The sequence below is a fragment of the Loxodonta africana genome, chromosome 4, assembly GCF_030014295.1.
Source record: "Loxodonta africana isolate mLoxAfr1 chromosome 4, mLoxAfr1.hap2, whole genome shotgun sequence".
NCBI lineage: Eukaryota > Metazoa > Chordata > Mammalia > Proboscidea > Elephantidae > Loxodonta > Loxodonta africana.
The window spans coordinates 41,033,023-41,053,416 of NC_087345.1; positions in this window are offsets into that span (position 1 = coordinate 41,033,023).

The window sequence follows — 20,394 nt, forward strand, 5'->3', positions numbered from 1 at the left end:
ACTGTATACTGCTTTAGAGTTTATCAAGAGAACTTACATGGTTTGATCTTAGTCTTCATTCATAAGAGGGCTGGATGGGGCCCTGTTTTTTTTTTTTTTTTCTGTCATATCAATATGAAATTGTTAAAAAATAGCAACATGGAGTAAAAATATATCAACATATGGAAAATGGGTAGGTTTGTTCATTTTGCTTTCTTAAATTACAGTTTACAAGCGTTTCAGATTCACCACACATACACTCAAATTCGTTCGCTGTTATTACAGTAGCTATTATGCTAATGGATAAACAGATGGGAACATAGCACAGGGCTTTCTAAAACCTGCTTCCTTTGGTTGCTCCTTCTGTAGTTCTAGCTGTGCTGAGTTTAAACAATAAGATTCCTAGACAACTATTTATTTCACTCCAATACTGGGAAGAGGTAACGAATAGTTATTGAGTGTCTACAAATACTGCCCTGGAAAATTTCTGTTTGCCGTCTGATAAAACCTTCACAGCTAATTCGTGAGGGAGGCATTATTTCTATGCTATACCTCAGGAAATTGAGTTTCAGAGAGGTTACCTACCTTCGCAAAGGTTATCCAGCTATTCTTTTGGCGCCAGGCCCCAAGCCCAAATCTGTCTGATTCCATGCTCTTTCTACAGCTTGCTAAACATTATTATTTTCTTTTCTTTTTTTTTTTTTTGATATAAGTACCCCTAAAGGCAGAGGAGAGTGAATATATACCCCTAGGGATCCTGGGGGTGTAGTTCAAAGAGAATTACAGTAAGTGTGAAATTTCTTTGAAGTTTCATCTTTTATCTTTAAAGCGTGTACAGTCTGCTCCATAATATATCCATATTTGTTTTAACATGAAAGTATGTTATTTTCCTAGATCTTCAAGTGAAATTGAAGCCCCAGAAATATGCATAGTGTTTATACTGTGGCTTCTAGTCCCCTGTGGGTATCCTAGTGAAGGAAGGACAGCCACTCATAGTATGGCCTTTAAAAATGAGGCATACCATCTCAGCCCTACTGATTTTAATGTGAAAGCTCAATTTCTCACAGTGGTTCTTCAGCAGAGGTTACTTTATTAAGCACCCCCTTCTATGCTCCCGGAGCCCTGGTGGTGTAGTGGTTAAGAGTTCAGCTGCTAACCAAAGGTTGGCAGTTTGAATCCACTAGCTGCTCCTTGGAAACCTTATGGAGCAGTTTTATTCTGTCCTATAGGTTCACTATGAATCAGAATTGACTTGGTGGCAATGGGTTTTTCTATGCTTCCAGAACACCTTATATTTCCCTCTTATAGTGTTGATCACATTTATAATTACTTGTTCAATATCTGTCAGCCCCACAAGACTGTAAATTCTATAACGGTAGGGAAACCTATATGTTGGTTACTTTATATCCTTAGCACCTACCCCAGTACTTGAAAGACAGTAACACCAAATACATATTTGCTAAATAAATAATTGGATGCACTTTATTTGCAAATCCTTTTCAAATAGACTCAGAGTAAGGAATGACACAATTGAGAGACAACTTTTATATATTACAGCGTTCATATAGTTTTGATTCTAAGGTAACTGCTGAAGCTTCAAGATCTGTGACTTCTAACTCCAGCCATTTGTTGTTGTTGTTGTTAGGTGCCGTTGAGTTTGTTCTGACTCACTGTGATCTTCAACAGAATGAAACACTGCCCAGTCTTGTGCCATCCTCACAATCTTTGTTATGCCTTAGCCCATTGTGCTAGCCACTGTGTCAATCCATCTCGCTGAGGGTCTTCCTCTTTTTCGCTGACCCTCTACTTCACCAAGCATGATGTCATTCTCCAGGGACTGATCCCTCTTGACAGCATGTCCAAAGTGTGTGAGACAGTCTCGCCATCCTTGCTTCCAAGGAGCATTCTGGCTGTACTTCTTTCAAAATAGATCTGTTTGTTCTCTTGGCAGTCCATGGTATATTCAATATACCTTGCCAACACCATAATTCAAATGTGTCAATTCTCCTTCTGTTTCCTTATTCATTGTCCAGCTTTTGCATGTATATGAGGCCATTGAAAACACCATGGCTTCGATCAGGCGCACCTTAATCTTCAAGGTAACATCTTTGCTTTTTAACACTTCAAAAGTTCTACTGTAGCAGATATGCCCAATGCAATGTGTCTTTTAATTTCTTGACTGATGGTTCCATGAGTGTTGATTGTGAATCCAAGTGAAATGAAATCCTTGACAAATTCAATCTTTGTTTATCATGTCGTTGCTTATCGGTCCAGTTGTGAGGATTTTTGTTTTCTTTATGTTGAGGTTTAATCCATACTGAAGGCTGTGATCTTTGATCTTCATCATAAGTGCTTCAAGTCCTATTCACTTTCAGCAAGCAAGGTTCTGATATCTGCATAACACAGGTTGTTAGTCTCCCTCCTTCCGGATGCCCCATTCTTCACATAGTCCAGTTTCTCAAATTATTCGCTCAGCATAGAGGTTGAAAAAGCATGATGAAAGGATATAACGCTGACACACACCATTCCTTACTTTAAACCATGCAGCATCCCCTCGTACTGTTTAAATGGCTGGCTCTTGATCTATGTACAGATTCCTCGTGAGCACAATTGTTTTGGAATTTCCATTCTTTGCAATATTATCCATAATTTGTTATGATCCACACAGTCGAGCACTTTTGCATAATTAATAAAACACAAGTAAAGATATTTCTAGTATTCTCTGCTTTCAGCCATGATCCATCTGACATCACCAACGATATCCCCTGTTTCATGTCCTTTACTGAACCTGGCTTAAATTTCTCGAATTTCCCTGTTGACGTACTGCTGCAGCCACTTTTGAATGGTTTTCAGCAAAATTTTACTTGTTTGTCATATTAATGATATTGTTGAATAATTCCCCCATTTGGTTGGACCTCCTTTCTTTGGAATAGGCATACATATGGATCTCTTCCAGTCATTTGACCAGGTAGCTGTCTTCCAAATTTCTTGGCATAGACAAGTGTGGACTTCCAGGACTGCATTCATTTATTGAAACATTTCAGTTAGTATTCACTCAATTCCTAGAGTCTTCAGTGCAGCCTTCAGTGCAGCTTGGATGTCTTCTTTCAGTACTATTGGTTCATGATCATATGCTACCTCTTGAAATGTTTGAATGTCAACCAACTCCTTCCATCTTCTTTTGATGCTTCCTGAGTCATTTAATATTTTCCCTGTAGAGTCCTTCAATAGTGCAGCTGGAGGCTTGAATTTTTTTTCAGTTCTTTCAGCTTGAGAAATGCTGTGTGTGTTCTTCCCTTTTGGTTTTCTAACTCCAGGTCTTTGCACATATCATTATAGTACTTTACTTTGCCTTCTCCAGCCACCTTTTGAAATCTTCTCTTCAGCTCTTTCACTTTATCATTTCTTCCATTTGCTTTAGCTACTTGACTTTCCAGAGCAACTTTTAGAATCTCTTCTGATATTCATTCTGGTCTTGTCTTTCTTTCCTGTCTTTTTAATGACCTCTTGCTTTCTTTATGTACAAAGTCATTGATGTCATTCCACATCTCATCCGCTCTGTGGTCATTAGTGTTCAATGAGTCAAATCTGTGCTTGAGCTGGTCTCTAAATTCAGGTGGGATATACTCAAGGTTGTACCTTGGCTTTTGTGGACTTGTTCTAATTTTCTTCAGCTTCAGTTTGAGCTTGGATATGAGCAATTGATGGTCTGTTCCCCAGTCGGTCCCTGGTCTTGTTCTGACTGATGATATTGAGTTTTTCCATTGTCCCCACAGATGTAGTCTATTTGATTTTTGTGTATTCTATCTGGCGAGGTCTGTGTGTATAGTCACCGTTTATGTTGTTGTAAAAAGGTATTTACGATAAAGAAGTCCTTCGTCTTCTATCATCTATCTTCTATCACAGAATCTATCATAAGATCTCCAGCATCGTTTCTGTCACCAAGGCCATATTTGCCAACTACCAATCCTCCTTTGTTTCCTACTTTTGCATTCCAATCACCAGGAATTATCAATACATCCTGACTGCATGTAAGATCAATGTCAGATTGCAGAAATTGGTAAAAATCTTCAGTTTCTTCATTTTTGGCCTTAGCAGTTAGTACGTAAATTTGAATAATAGTCGTATTAACTGGTCCTCCTTGTAGCTGTATGAATGTTATCGTATCACTGACAGCATTGTAATTCAGGATAGGTCTTGAAATGTTCTTTTTAACCATGAATGTAATGGCATTTGTCTTCAAGTTATCATTCCCTGCATAGAATATCATATGATTGTCTGATTCAAAATGGCCAATACAAGTCCATTTCAGCTCACTAATGCCTAGGACATCTATGTTTATGTGTTCCATTTCATTTTTGGTGATTTCCAATTTTCCCAGATTCATACTTTGCATATTCCATGTTCTGATTATTAATGGATATTTGAGCTGTTTCTTCTCATTTCGAGTCGTGCCACATCAGCAAATGAAGGTCCTGAAAGATTGACTCCATTACATCATTAGAGTCAACTCTACTTTGAGAAGGCAGTTCTTCCCCAGTCATCTTTTGAATGCCTTCCAACCTGGAGGGCTCATTTTCTAGCAGTGTATCAAACAATGTTCCGCTGGTATTCATAAGGTTTTCACTGTCTAATTCTTTTCAGAAGTAAATTGTCGGGTCCTCCTTTCTAGTCTGTCTTTGTCTAGAAGCTCAGCTGAGACCTATCCGTCATCAGTCACCCTGGTGGTATTTGAATACTGGTGGCATAGCTTCCAGCATCACAATAACACACAAGCCCCCACAGTGCAACAAACTGACAGATGTCTGGGGGAAATATTAGCAACAAGTACCAAAAGCGTTATCTACGATCAGACGTTAACATTACAACCAGTGGACAACTCAACAATTTCCCTATGAATAGGTACCAACAACGTTGCTTCCCAGAAAGGAATGAGTTTATATCGGCTTGGGTAACAAGTATATGATCCCAAATACTGTGCTGCCCCCACAGAACCCATCATTTACAATGGAAGCCAAGGAAAAAGAACAAATGGTTGGAAGTCAGTGATAATGAATATCAGGCAGAATATCCAGATGGATATTATGGCAAGTACAAAGATGACTATCCCAGAGATTACCAGTATGGCAACCAAGGCATGGACTATTAGATTTACACCAAGGAGTTCAGTGATTTGTCCATCGTTTTTATTCCATGAGAACCAAGTTAGCCTCTAGTAATTTTTGTCTCGTCTTCCTAAAGCTATGCTTATTATATGGAAAAGAAATATTGCTTTTTATACATTCCTTTTTCCCTTTCTGCCTCTTCCCTAAATAGTTGCCTTTTAGTACTGTAATGGTTAAATCCTACGGCATAAACCGTAACTCACATATGAAGTAAAAACAAATACTATGAAAAGGGAGTACTCCTGAACAGCCAATTGTTTTATTAAATATCTATGTATTTTTTGCAATCTTCTACTTAAATTGGCATTTTCAAGCAATAGGAAACTTTTTACTTTTTTAACAGTTTAGTATCTGGTTTCTACATGGAAGACTAAACTTACGCTTATAGCTAAATGGGAAACCCTGGTGGTGTAATGGTTAAGAGTTTGGCTGCTAACCAAAAGGTTGACAGTTCAAATCCACCAGGTGTTCATTGGAAACCTGATGGGGCAGTTCTACTCTGTTCTGTAGGGTCGCTGTGAATCAGAACTGACTCAATGGCAGTGGGTTTTAGGCTTTTTTTTTACGTATCTAAATGTGGTCTTTGCCAACTAAATCTGAGATGCAGCATTTTATAAATTTGCATATCAATGTTTCTACAGCATTGTTTGCTTATTTTTAAATAAAGTCAGGGTCAATGTGCCTTTGTGATTACATGTGTACTCATTCTCTTAACCTAAGCTGACAAAATCTTCTCAGGGTGGTGTTTCTAAAAGACAGTGTACAAAATTGGCCTGCAGGCATTTAGGTCTGGGTGGTGAGTTTGCTTTTCCTGTTTGTGCCAATGTGTCAGTGTAGAATTGCTCTGTTTCCTACACTGTATTTATTGCTGTATTTCTCAGCATAAACTTATCCCATTGTATTTTCTGTAAATAATTTTTTTTGAATATTAAAAAAAAAAAAAGCTGGTTTACTCAGTGGTCCCAGATAGAGTATAATAAAAGGGCAATAATAAGATAGGTAATAAGCTTCTCATGGTTTCACTTGGTTTGACACCAGATGTCAAGGGGAGGAGATCATACCAGGGCCTGGGTCATTTAGGGTCACCATAGGATGTATCTGCCACTTTTGGGAGTAAAATAAAAATTCATAAAGCCACAAGAATTATATGAAGATCAAAGGAGGCCATACCCAGGGAAACATGATTTTGCAGAGAGCATACAGTTAAAAAGTCTTAGGAATACAGTTGATTAAGACATAGTATTTGGCTAAAACTTTGCACAACTACTCAGAGTAATAAGAATTATTGGAAGTTAATATAAAAAGAAAAAAAAAATGAAGCAACTATTATAAAAAGTAGCCATTCTACTTCAGAAGATAAAAAAGGTAAATTGTAAAAACAAATATGGAGTAGACGATAGAGCCTCTGAAAATGAAAGAAGTGGGTTTCGATAGAACCATAGCAGAGATATTTCCAGGAGCTTAATATGGCTAAGAAGTTCTTTTTTTTTTTTTTAAGAGAAGAATTAGAAATCAAAGCCCAAACCAAAAATATATATATATATTTTTTTTTTGCTAAAAATATAATCAGGCTTTAGAAAGTCATTTAATAAACTATAGATAGTTCAGATTTCAAAATATGAGTTTATTCAGTTGTTTTTAGTTAGTCTTTTTTGTGTTTATTACAGTCAAACCCCTTCCAGGTGGTGTTCCACATGAATATAAACATACACTTGCAGAACAGAGTGTGGCTTTTAGAGTGGGTAGACTCTTTGGTGAGCCTGGAGGGGCTCTATTTCTGCCTGGACCTGCTTCATATTACATATCACTCCTCTGTTGCCCTTTGCAGCAAAGCTTCTTAAAGATTCATCTATGCCTGCTCTCTCCAATGCTCATTCTTTTCTGTTTTGCTCATCTCAGCCAAGCCTTTACTCCAAGCAAACTCTAGGTAAACTGTTTTGGTACCAGTTAGTAACCACATCTACATTGCTAATCTAATGTCAGTCCCAGTCTACACCTTACTACACTATCAGTAGTATTTAACACAGTTGATTACTCATTCCTCCTTAAAACAAAGGCTTCAGTTGGTGTCGGAGGCACCCACTCTGCTGGGTTTCCTCCCACCTACCTCACTGGTCACTCCTCTCAGTATCTTCTGTTGGTTCCTCCCCCTGTAGGCAAGCTTACATGTTGAAGGGCCACCTCATGCTTAATTGCTGAGTCGTTTCTTTGTCTATCTACACTCACCACCTTGTTGATCTTATTCAGTCTAATGGTCTAAAGTGCTGATGACTGCCAAATTTATATTTCCAGTTCCCAATACTTGGGCCACTCTGATTTACATTTTACATGCCATCAATACTCAACATTCAATTTCTTGCCTCCATATGTGCTCACACTGTTCCCTCCAACTGGAAGAGGCCTAAACATCTCCCTAATCAGCATAGAAGACCATTCCCTATTGTTGTTTCTCCAAGAAGTCTCTCAGCCTTCTCTCTGCTGTAGATGACTCTCCTGGGGCTTTGATGGCATTCCTTCTATTGTATTATAGCACTTGTCATACCGTACTACATTGCCTGTTTACTTCTGTTTCTTCCCAACTAATTTGTGCAATATTTTTGTGAAAGCCTTGTTTTGTTTAGTTTTGTTTCCCAACAATCAGCAAGTTGCCAATGCATTTTGTTGTTAGATGCCACTGAGTTATCCTCCAACTCATGGTGGCTCCATGTACAATTGAACTAAACACTGCCCAGGACTGTTGTGATCCATAGAGTTTCCATTGGCTGATTTCCAGAAGCAGATCACCAAGCCTTTCTTCCTAGTTTGTCTTAGTTTGGAAGCTCCACTGAAAGCTGTTTGGCATCACAGTAACATGAAAGCCTCCACTGACAGATGGTGGCTGTGCATAAGGTGCATTGGCCAGGAATCAAACCCAGGTCTCCCACGTGGAAGGTGAAAATCCACCACTGTCCCCAAACCAGTGCATAAAACCAAAACCAAAACCAAACCCACTGCTGTCGAGTCAATTCTGACTCATAGCGACCCTACAGGACAGAGTAGAACTGCTTCACAGGGTTTCCAAGGAGCACCTGGCGGATTCAAACTGCTGACCTTTTGTTTAGCAGCTGTAGCACTTAATCACTATACTACCAGGGTTTCCGATCCAATGCATAGTATATATAAATAAGTAATTTTGCAACTGAATTGAATTAAATATCAGACTTGGGAGAGGTGAAGTTTCTTGAAAGTTAAAAAAAAAAAAAAAAAACGCTGCTAACGAGTTGATTCCAACTCAAAGCAACCCTATAGGACAGAGTAGAACTGCCTCATAGGATTTCTAAGGCTGTAAATCTTGAAAGCAGACTGCCACATCTTTCTCCCATGGAGAAGGTGGGTTCAAACTGCCAACCTTGTGGTTAGCAGCCAAATGCAGTGCACCACCAGGGCTCCTCTGTGAAAGTTTAGACCCTGACAATTCTTTCTCAGACAGAAAGTGAGTTATTTCCTACATAGAAGTGGACTTTAGCAAAAACAGATGGGCAAAATATTTCTGTTAAAAAAAAAAAAAGTTTTGCATTGATCTATCATGTCAATGAACTCTCAAACAAGACCCTAGAATTTTGGGCTGATAAAAATAAAAATGCAGTTTTATCTGGAAAAATGTGAAGGCAACTCTTACCAATTAATTACTCCCTGTGAAATAGCTGCTGTTGAATATAGTGGTATCCTGTTGGTCCCTTCCAGAACTCTACCCCTACATACCAGAATTAAGCTTTTCTTTATTCTATCTTTCATTAATTTAGGAGATATTTACCACGCACTAGACAATGAGCTAAATTTTTAAAATACAATATTGAACAAAGTGAACACAGTACCTTTCTTCATGGAACTCATGATATTTGTTCTCATATTTTTGATTTTGTTCATGTAAATGTTGGAGACTACACATCAGATAGAACAATTTTACCTTTAGCACAATTGCTATAAAAATGCCTCTCTGACAATAGTTAGCCAGCAGTTTCTTAAAATAGGCTTTAGTTTAAGATAATAAAGCATTACCAGTACCAGGATGAAGGTAAGTCTGCTGTATTGTTGAGTGGAGACGTGTCTTATGATCTCTGACTGCCACTGCACATCACAGTAGTTGGCATACAGGCAATGTTGAATATATGCTTGTTGAAATGAACTGTCATTCTATCTTTTAGACTTGGAGAATATGCATTCTATTTATGTAACAGCAGTGGCAATTTATTTGGCTATAAATTAGAAAGAAATAGGTTTCAGACACAATTGTATTTTATATCTAGGGAAAAGTACCAATAGAAATATATATTTTAGATTTAAGTTAAAACTTTTTCAGAGGGGTAAGTTACTTAATGTGACTCCTTTCCACATCTGTTTTATTGAAATTGATGAGGGCTACCATTGTCTTATTCATATATAACAGTCAGTAAATATCTGTGGATTTTTTGGATCATGATTTTATCTAGCTGGTTTTTCAGTAGCATAGGCATTTATTTAAAGTCCTTTGACAATCAATAGACTTCATGCTAATTTCTGATGCTTCAAGGCTGAAAGTGTCTTGACTATTTCTCAAATCCATTCACTTCTTTCTTTCACTACCTCTTTCCTGATTTAAGCCACCATCTTCCTACCACAGACAAATGAAATAAGCTGCTATGTCTTCCTTTCCACAGTACAGCCAACCAGTAACCAGTTGCCATCAAGTTGATTCCAACTCATGATGACTCCATGTGTGGTCTCAGAGTAGAACTGTGTGTGCTCCATGGTGTTTTTGATGTCTGGATTTTTTACAAGTAGATTGCCAGACCTTTTTTCTAAGGTGCCTCTGGGTAGACTTTAACCTCCAACCTTTTGGTAAGCTGTCAAGGAGATTAACTGCTTGCTCCAGAGTGAACTTTAAAGCATACGTATATTATCTGAATTCTCATTTACATAAAATGTTTTATCTTTGCACAAAAGATAAAATCCCAAATCCCTAACATTGCCTACAAGGTGCTCAGAATCTTGCCTCGGCCTCCTGTATGACCTCATCTCTTAGTCTCTGCTCCCCACTCATTATCCTACATGAAAATTTCCTTTAAATTCTTCAATTTCCTAACCATCTCAGGGACTTTGCAAAACTTGGTTTTTTTAATTTAGAACACTGTCCCTTCCACTTTGTGCCTTACTAACTGTACTTTTGGATTTCCTGGGTGGCGGATATTAACAGAAGGTTTGAAGGTTAAAGTTCACTCAGGGTTGCCTCAGAAGAGAAGCTTGATGACCTACCTCCAAAAAAATCAGCCATAGAAAACCCTAGAGATCACAGTTCTAGTCTGACGCACACAGGGTCACTATGAGTTGAAGTTGGCTTGATGGCAACTGGTAACCTGTACTTAGCCTTTAACTTCAGCTCAAATATCATTTCTTCCAGCATATCCTCCTTACTGTTCCCCAACTCCAAATCTAAATTAGCTCTTGTTATAACATATTTTTGTAGCATACTTTATATTTCCTTCATAGAACTTAAATTATAATCATTTAATTTTTCATGTATTTAATATTTACTTGCCTTTCTACGTAAGGTGGTACTGTATCTTAATTCCTAGCATAAAACCATTCTACACAGAAATTCACATATTTTGTGTATGAATTGTTGGTGCAGAAAACAAGAGTCCTTGAAGTTGATGAGCTGTTCTAGAATATGACAGGTGTTAAGAGAAAAGCTATTCTAACTGGCAGTTACTAACCTTGTTGTCTTTAGCTGCTGTTAAGTCAGTCCCAACTTACAGGGGTCCCATACACAGTGGAATGAAATGCTACCTGGCCCCATGCCATCCTCATGGTCAGTTGCGTATTGGACCATCACAGGGTTTTCGTTGGCTGAATTTCAGAAGTAGATCACCAGCTGTTTCTTCCTAGTCCGTCTTAGTCTGGGGGTTTTGCTGAATCCTGTTCAGCATCATAACAATGTGCAAGTATCCACTGACAGACTGGTGGTGGCTGTGCATCAGGTGCCTTGGCCAAGAATCAAACAGGGGTCTCCTGCATGGGAGGTGAGAATTCTACCACTGAACCATCAAGGCCCTCTTTACTAGCCCTCGGATAAAGCAAATCTGAATTGTTGACAGCAAGAAAAATGTACATTAATCGGGAGGATCTTAAAAGTTCTCCTTTAAATTTGTAGACGGTAAGACATTTAAAACAAGAAGGTTTACTGAATATAAAAGCAATGCACAATCATAGCTAATATTTATTGAGCACTTACTGTACTGAGAACTTTATATTTATTATTGATGAATCCTTTCAATGACCCTGTAAGATAGGTACTATCTGTCAGATGAGAATAATAAAGAGCTGAGAAGAGAATAACCCAAGGGTGCACAGCCAGCAAGTGGCACAGCTGGGGTTTGAAAACCTAAGCAGCCTCATTCTAGAGTAGGTCTTCTTAGCTAACATGCTATTGTGTCAATTTGAATATATAAAAGAACACAATCAAGAAAAAAACTTAAATCCCCCATAATTTATTCAAATATGTTTGAGGATCTGTTATGTGCCAGGTACTTTTCTAGGCCCTGAGGATTCATTGGTGATAACAGACACACTTACTGTTCTCATAAGTAGGGAAGACAGGCAAAAAAAAAAAAAAAAACACAAAAAAAATAAATAATTTCAGGTAGTGATCTTTATGAATAAAATACATCAAAGCCATTTCCAGGCATTGACTGGGGCGAGAGGATTGAGTTTAGATAGGGTGATCAAGGTAGAGATCTCTGAGAAGACTTTTGACCTGAGATTTGAACTACAAGAAGCACCATTCAAATAAAGACACTGAAAGAAGTGGGTTGCAGGCAGAGCTCTGGCAAAGGCAGAAAGGCAGGAAAATTCAGAGTCCTGAAAGAAGGCCAGTGTGGCTAGAGGAGGTGTATGTGAGGGGAGAGTGCATAAGACACTGGGTCAGAGAAACAGGCAAGGACAATTTATAGGGAGTCCTAAAGAGTTTGGTGGTGGGGTGGCACAAATGGTTTGTGTTTGACTACTAACTGAAAGGTTGGTGGTTCGAACCCACCCAATGACACAAAAGACTTTAGTTCTACTCTGTAATACATGGGACCTCCATGATGTAGAATTGGCTTGAGAGTTATGGGCGTTCTTGTTTTTTGGGGGGGGCGTTGTTGTTAGCTGCCTTCAAATGGACTGCAACTCATGGTGACATCATGTACAAGAGAATGAAATGCTGCTCTGTCCTGCACCCTCTTCACGATCATTGGTAGGCTGGAGTCCATTATTGTAGGCACTGTGGTATTTTGAGTGACTTCCAACCTAGGGCACTCATTTCCAGCACTATATTGGACAATATTCTGTTGTAATCCATAGAGTTCTCATTTTTATTTTTTGTAAGTAGATTACAAGGCCTTTCTTCCTAGTCTGTCTTAGTCTGGAACCGTGGGTAAAACCCTGCTGGTATTTGAAATGCTGGTGACATAGCTTCCAGCATCATAGCAACATTCAAGCCACCACAGTATGACTGACTGATGGGTCAGGAAAGTGTGGTAAGAAGTATGAATTAAACTCCAAATTTCTTGAGAATAATTCAGTTTAAGGCAGAAAAGTCACAGGATCTGATTTCAGTTCCAACTATGGGTAGCGCATAGTGTTAAGTGCTAGACAAATAGTCAACAATTTGGCAGTTCGAATCCACCCACAGAAGCCTCCAAAGTAAGGCCTGGAAATCCACTTCAAAAAGGTCAGGGCATTGAAAACCCTATAAAGCAGTTCTATTCTGCACACATGGGGTCATCATGAGTTGGAATCAACTCCATGGCAGCTAACAACAAATGGTTAAGTTTCCAACTACTAACTGAAAGCTTGGGGTTCAAACCCACCCAGTGGCATCTCGGAAGAAAGTCCTTCCTCTGTGAAAACCCTGTGGAGCATGGCTGTACTCTGCAGCACATGGGGTTCCCATAAATTGGAACTGACTCCCTGGTAACCGTTTTTTCTTTTTAAATCAGTCATATAATCTCCCCTGGTAAAATTATGTAGAGTTATAATTTTTAAAATATTGAATATAAATTTCACCCATCTCCCTTTTAAAGATGAAATTGATTATTGGTTGTTTCTAGGGCAGACAGTCATTAGGGCCAGGAGGGACTTCTCTTGGGAGAATCAAAGTCCTTGAAAACTTGCAAAGATCTAGAGACTTGTGCCTAATAATGTCCATCATAAACAATGATACAGATATTGTTAAAAAATTAGATGAGTACCAATATCTAAGTAAGTGATAAAATAATAACTGCATTTTGGACAAAGTCATTATTTCCTTTCCATGCATAATGATTCTGCGTTGATGAAAGTCCTGTGACTTTCACAGGCTTTCGGGTACATACTCTGTTGAATTTTTATCCAAAACTATATTTGATTTACAGCCGTAGAAGCTACCACTGTTGGACACATTTTGATAGACTTTATAATAAAAGATAAATGTTCTACTGCGGAAGGAAAAGTACCTTTTAATTTAGAAATGGAAGAAAAGCATATTCTCTACATTTCTTATTTTACATTTTATTTCAGTTAATGAAAAAAATGACAAATTCCCCATGAAGTTATGAAACAGCTAAAAATGGCAAGCAACATTAGCTAATGCAATAAAATATAATCTATGATTAATTATTGAGCACAGATTCCTGAATTAGGCCCTACTGGAGGTTAGCGACATGAGCAACTTCACTGGGTGAGAAAATTGAATTACCAGGCATAAGCTCCCTCCAGTGTCATGACTCAAACTTGACTATAATAATAATATAATAGGCATCATTTGTTAAGTACATGCTATGTGTCCAGCACTGTGAAGTAATTTGCATATATTATCACATTTATTCCTTCTAAGAGTCCTTTGAAGGCAATATAATTACCTTCATTTTGTAGATGAGGAAACTGGGGCTTACCCAGTTCAGGTCGCTTGCTCATGTTCTCACCTTTATTAAATGCCAGAGTTAGAATTCAAACCAAGTCTGTGCAATTTGAAAGCTTACGCACCCAACCACTAAACCTACTGCTTCCTTTCTCTGATTGACTTTCTGGCTGTTTCTAACCCAACGATTCTCTGGTCTGTAGTCGCTGTTGATTTTACACATTCTTGAAGTTTAGTATTTTTTACCTGTTTTATGGAGAAACTCAAGAAAGCACAACTCTTTACAGAGTGATTGGGTAATTAACAATCAATATGTTGTTTGCTCTGAAACTAAACTTGCTTTCGAATACCAGCTCTACTTAAATATTTGTTCTATGACCTTTACCCCTTTAGGCCTCAGTTTCCTCATCTTTAAAAATCTGTACCATACAGTGGTTGTGAAATTAAAAAAAAAAAAAAAAATTATTTCATTTAAAGCCCTTGTAATGATGCCTTGTATATATATATATAAAAAAACAAAAACCGTAAACTAAACCCATGGCTGTTGAGTCGATTCTGACTCATAGCGACCCTATAGGACAGAGTAGAACTGCCCCCACAGAGTTCCCAAAGTGCACCTGGTAGATTTGAAATGCACATCTTTTGGTTAGCAGCCATATCTCTTAACCACTATCCACCAGGGTTTCCTGTATATAAAAAGCTTCAATAAATGTTTAGTACTTATCTAATTTACTTATGTAATTTTATGAATGGTCTGAAATTTGGATGTTAACAAAGCATTTCAGATATTTAGTACAAAAATCTTGGCTCTTCAATAGATATCTTCTTCAATGAAAAAGAAGATAGTAAATCACACTGGTGTATATTTTAGTTTAGTTGAGTTTTTATGTTTCACTTTTCCTTTTTTTTTTACTTTTCTCCGTGTTTATTCCTCTGTCTTCAGCCTCTTCTTTTCAGTAAGCTGACTTTTAAAAAATTAAATGGGATAGGTATATATTTTAGTTACCTAATGCTGCTCCAACAACAACAACAAAATACCACAAGTGGGTAGCCTTAGAGAACAGAAATTTATTTTCTCACAGTTCAGAAGGCTAGAAGTCCAAATCAAGGCATCAGATCTAAAGCAGGGTCCTTTCTTATTGGTAACTCTGGGAACTCCTAGGAGTTCCTTGGCATTCCTTTGTATCTGTCTTCTCTCTGTGTACATCTCTGTGTCTATTCTGCTCTTATAACTCAAAAGTGATTACGTTTAGGGTCCACCCTAATCTGATATGACCTCATTAACATAAAAAACCCTATTTCCAAACAGTATTGCATCCACAGGTAGAGGTATCAGGGCTTCAATACATATTTTGGGGGGGAAACAGTTCAATCCATAAAAGTATGATATTAAAGTCTTGCACTTGAACTGTTCTCTCTATTGTTCGCTTTCTATCTCTCTCTTTTTGGTGGTGGTAGGAAAACCTATTAGCTGCAATTGTGAAAAGTAATTAAGGGTTGTATATGCTTGCCTGCTTAATACAAGTTAGCAGGCTGATTCTCCTGTCGTAATCTATTTTTGTCTTTGTTAATACAATGCCATTCAGCAACTAGAAGCTATAATCCCTGTCTACCATGCTGGTTGATCTTTCCTTATAAAATATTATATCAAAAACAGTAACAAACTGTAGCTTACCCACAGAAGAATTACCTATTTATACAATGGGAGACTTGGTATCCTGTTGTATGAGAAGCAAAGAATCTTGGAAGGTTTAACATGACACGGAAATAATTCTAATGCTTAAGGAGCTGTCATATGGAAGTAGAATCAATTAGACTTCACCGTGGCTCCGTAGAATAAACTCAGGACCAAGACACGGGTATTGTAAGGGACTGCATAATTCAGGATAATGTAAGCACAAACTTCCTAGCACTTACACTTGTCTTTATAGACGGCATGGACTGCTTTGTGAGGAAGTCACTTACAAGAAAGTCTACTATCACCAAGTTTTTTCAGGGAGAGGAGGTGGATTTCCCTATAGGAAATGTTATACAGGAAGATTTAGTATCCGGCTGCAGACTAGATTCCATCAGTATTTATTAAAATTAGTTTGTGGACCAATATCATTGCACATATAAAAGGGGAAATACAAAGACAATGAATTTAATTTTATAGAAAGGTAAACATTTTATTGAAAATGGTATTCTTTATTCAAAGATTGTATTCTTCTTAGTTGTATAGTGTTATTATCACGTGGTGGTTAAAGTAGTGATATAAAATTTCCCTGGGTCAGATCCTGGCTAAATGCCCTATGACTTGTGAAGGTTTGGGAAATTATGTACCTTTTTTCTCCTCAGTTTTCTCAACTGTAAAATTAGGATAATAATAATTCTAACCATATAGCCTTTTCTAAGGATGGGAAGACGATGCTCAGGAGGTAATTTGCGGGCACATAGTAAGCATTCATTAAATATTTGCTTCTTCAATAAAAATATTTACTTTTAAGAAATGATGGTATTGGTAAAAAGAAGCTTACACAGTTTATTCATTTTAATGATTGAATAGGTTATATATTCATGTGGTCTAAGATAAAAAAAAATTTGAAAAAGTTCTACCACTGGTCATTGGCCAGAACCAATTCTCCTTACCTAAGTCACTTACTGTTACTACGTTCCTTACAAAACATTTCAGAGATATTGCATACAAATACAAGCAAATATGTGCATATAGACGCACACACACATATATGTATAGTTTCACCTGGTTGCATACAATAGCTACTGTTGTATGACTGCCTCTAAAAATAATATATGTGACATCATTTCATAACATCAGTATATAAAGAAGTTCATCATTGTTTTTATGGCTGCTTTTATTCCATTGATAAAAATTCTAGCTTTTTAATTAGTCCCCTGGCCTTTAGGCTGCTTCCACTATTTTGCTATGAAAATCAACACGCAGTGAACAACGATGCATATAGATCATTTCATGTATTTCTGTGATATCTACCAGATAAGTTTCTAAAAGAATTTCTGAATTAATAGATATTCATGCTTATAATTTTAATTAATTTTTACCATATTACCCTTTATAGATGTCATATCTATGAAAACTCCTAGTAGCAACATATCCAAGTTCCTATTACCCCTCTCCTTCATCAGTATATTATACTCTTTTATGTTGGCCTATGTAGAAGATGAAAATAGTATTCAATGTATGGTTAATTTTTATTGCTTTTATAAATGAGAGAGTCTATGGGTTGCACAAATGATTAAGTAGTTGACTACTACCTGAAAAGTTGGTGGTTAGAGCCCACCCAGAGGTACCTCGGGAGGCGCGCCTGGAGATCTGCTTCTGGAAGTTCACGGCCTTGACAACGCTATGGAGCAGTTCTACTCTGTACACATCGCCGTGAGTAGCAATCAACTGAACGGCAACTAACAATTTGTAAATGAAATTGAGCGTCTTTTTCATTTATGTATGTGGTAGGCAGGATTTTAAAGATGTTCCCCGAAAATTCTCGTCTTGCTTATTGAATCAAACACTAATTCAGACACTGCTGTGGAAGGATTTTGCAGATAAAATTAAAGTTATTAATCAGCTAACCTTAAAACAGGCAGAACACCCTGGATTATTCGGGTGGGCTCAATCTAATTACAAGAGCCCTTAAAGGAGCTGAAGAGGAAAGCAGAAGAGTCTGTTAGAGAGATGCAGCAAAAGAAGAAGGCAGGAGAGACAAGTCCAAAGGGGAGGTCAGTAGGAGTCAAAGTGTAAGGACTCGACTTGTCAGTGCTGACTTTGAAGATGGAGGAAGAAGCCATGAACCAAGAACTATAGGCAGTCTCTAGAAATAGAACAATCTCCAGCTGACAAACTGCAAGGAAACGGGGACCTCAGTCCTACAACCACATGGGACTGATATCTGGCAACAATCCAAATACGTTTGATAGGGGATTCATATTCAGAAACTTCGGAAAGAAGCACATCCATGGCAACATCTTGATTTTGGCCTTGTGAGACTCTAAGCAGAGGACCAACTGAGCCATGGCTTGCCTGGACTTCTTTTTTATTATTTTTTATTTCATTCTGCTTCAAGTGAAAGTTTACAATTCAAGTCAGTTTCTCATACCAAAACTTATATACACATTGTTATGTGACTCTAGTTGCTCTCCCTGCAATGTGACAGCACACTCCTTCTTTACACCTTGTATTTCCCTTGTCCATTCAACCAGCTTCTGTCCCCCTGTACCCAATCATCTCACCACCAGACAGGAGCTGCCCACATAGTTTCATGCGTCTACTTGAGCTAACAAGCACACTCCTCGTTAATATCATTTTATGTCTTATAGTCCAGTCTAATCTTTGTCTGAACAGTTGGCTTTGAGAATGGTTTTAGCTTTAGGCTAACAGAGAGTCTGGGGGCCATGACCCCTGGGGCCCCTCCTAGTCTCAGTCAGACCATTAATCTAGCCTTTATACTAGAATCTGAGGTCTGCATCCCACTTTTCCCCTGCTCCATCAGGGATTCTCTGTTGTGTTCCCTGTTAGGACAGTCATTAGTGGTAGCCGGATGCCATCTAGTTCTTCTGGACTCAGGCTGATTGAGTCTCTGGCTTATGTGGCCCTTTCTGTTTCTTGGGCTCACATTTTCCTTGCGTCTTTGGTGTTCTTCATTCTCTTTTGCTCCAGGTGGGTTGAGACCAGTTGATGTATCTTAGACAGCCACTTTCTAGCTTTTAAGATGCCAGATGCCATTCACCAAGGTTGAACGCAGAATGTTTTCTTTATATGTTTGTTATGCCAATTGACCTAGATGTCCCCTGAAACCGTGGTCCTCAAGCCCCTGTCCCTGCTACTCTGTCCTTTGAAGTGTTTGGTTGTATTCAGGAAACTTCTTAGCTTTTGGATTAGTCCAGTTGTGCTGACTTCCCCTGTATTGTGTGTTGTTCTTCCCTTCATCTAAAATAATTTTTGTCTTCTATCTAATTAGTGAATACCTCTTTCTCTCCCTTTCCACCCTCGTAACCACCAAAGATTGTTTGCTTCTGTTTTTAAACCTTTTCTTGAGTTCTTATAATAATTGTCTTATACAATTTTGTCCTTTTGTGACTGACTAATTTCACTCAACATAATGCCTTCCAGATCCCTCCATGTTATGAAATGTTTCACAGATTCATCAATGTTCCTTGCCGTTGCATAGTATTCCATTGTGTGAATATACCATAATTTATTTATCCATTCAGCCATTGATGAGATCTAGGTTGTTTTCCATCTTTTTGCTATAGTAAACAGTGCTGCAATGAACATGGGTATGCATATATCTATTCACATGAAGGCTCTTATTTCTCTAGGATATATTCCAAGGAGTGGGATTGCTGGATCATATGGTAGTCACCTAAATATCTTCTTTGGTGAAGTGCCTGTTCATATCCTTTCCCCATTTTTAATTGAGTTATTTGTCTTCTTGCTGTTGATGTTTTGCAGAATTTGTAGATTTTAGAGCTTAGACGCTGATCAGATTTGTTGTAGCCAAATTTTTTTCACCAGTCTTTAGGTTGTCTTTTTACTCTTTTTGGTGAAGTCTTTGGATGAGCATAAGTGTTTGATTTTTAGGAGCTCCCAGTTATCTAGTTTCTCTTCTGGTGTTTGTACATTGTAAATTATGTTCTGTATACTGTTTATGCCATGTACTAGGGCTGCTAGCATTGTTCTTATTTTTTCTTCCATGATCTTTATTGTTTTAGATTTTATGTTTTGGCCTTTGATCCATTTTGAGTTCATTTTTGTGCATGGTGTGAGGTATGGGTCTTGTTTCATTTTTTTGCAGATGGATGTCCATTTGTTAAAGAGACTGTCTTTTCCCCATTTAGTGTATTTTGGGCCTTTGTCAAATATCAGTTGCTCATAGGTGGATGAATTTATGTCTGGATTCTCAATTCTGTTCCATTGGTCTATGTATCTGTTGTTGTACCGGTACCAGGCTATTTTGACTACTATGGCAGTATAATAGGTTCTAAAATCAGGTACTGTGAGGCCTTCCACTTTGTTCTTCTTTTTCAGGAGTGCTTTTCTTACTTATTCTGGGCTTCTTCTGTTTCCACATGAAGTTGGTGATTTGTTTCTCCATCTCATGAAAAAATGCCTTTGGAATTTGGATCGTGATTGCATCGTATCTATAGATCACTTTGGGGGTAGAATAGACATTTTTACAATGTTGAGTCTTTCTATCCATGAGCAAAATACATTTTTCCACTTATGTAGGCCTTTTTTTTTTTTTTTTTTGCAGTAGTATCTTGTAGTTTCCTTTGTATAGGTCTTTTACGTCTCTGGTTAGATTTATTCCTAAGTATTTTATCTTCTTGGGGGTTGTTGTA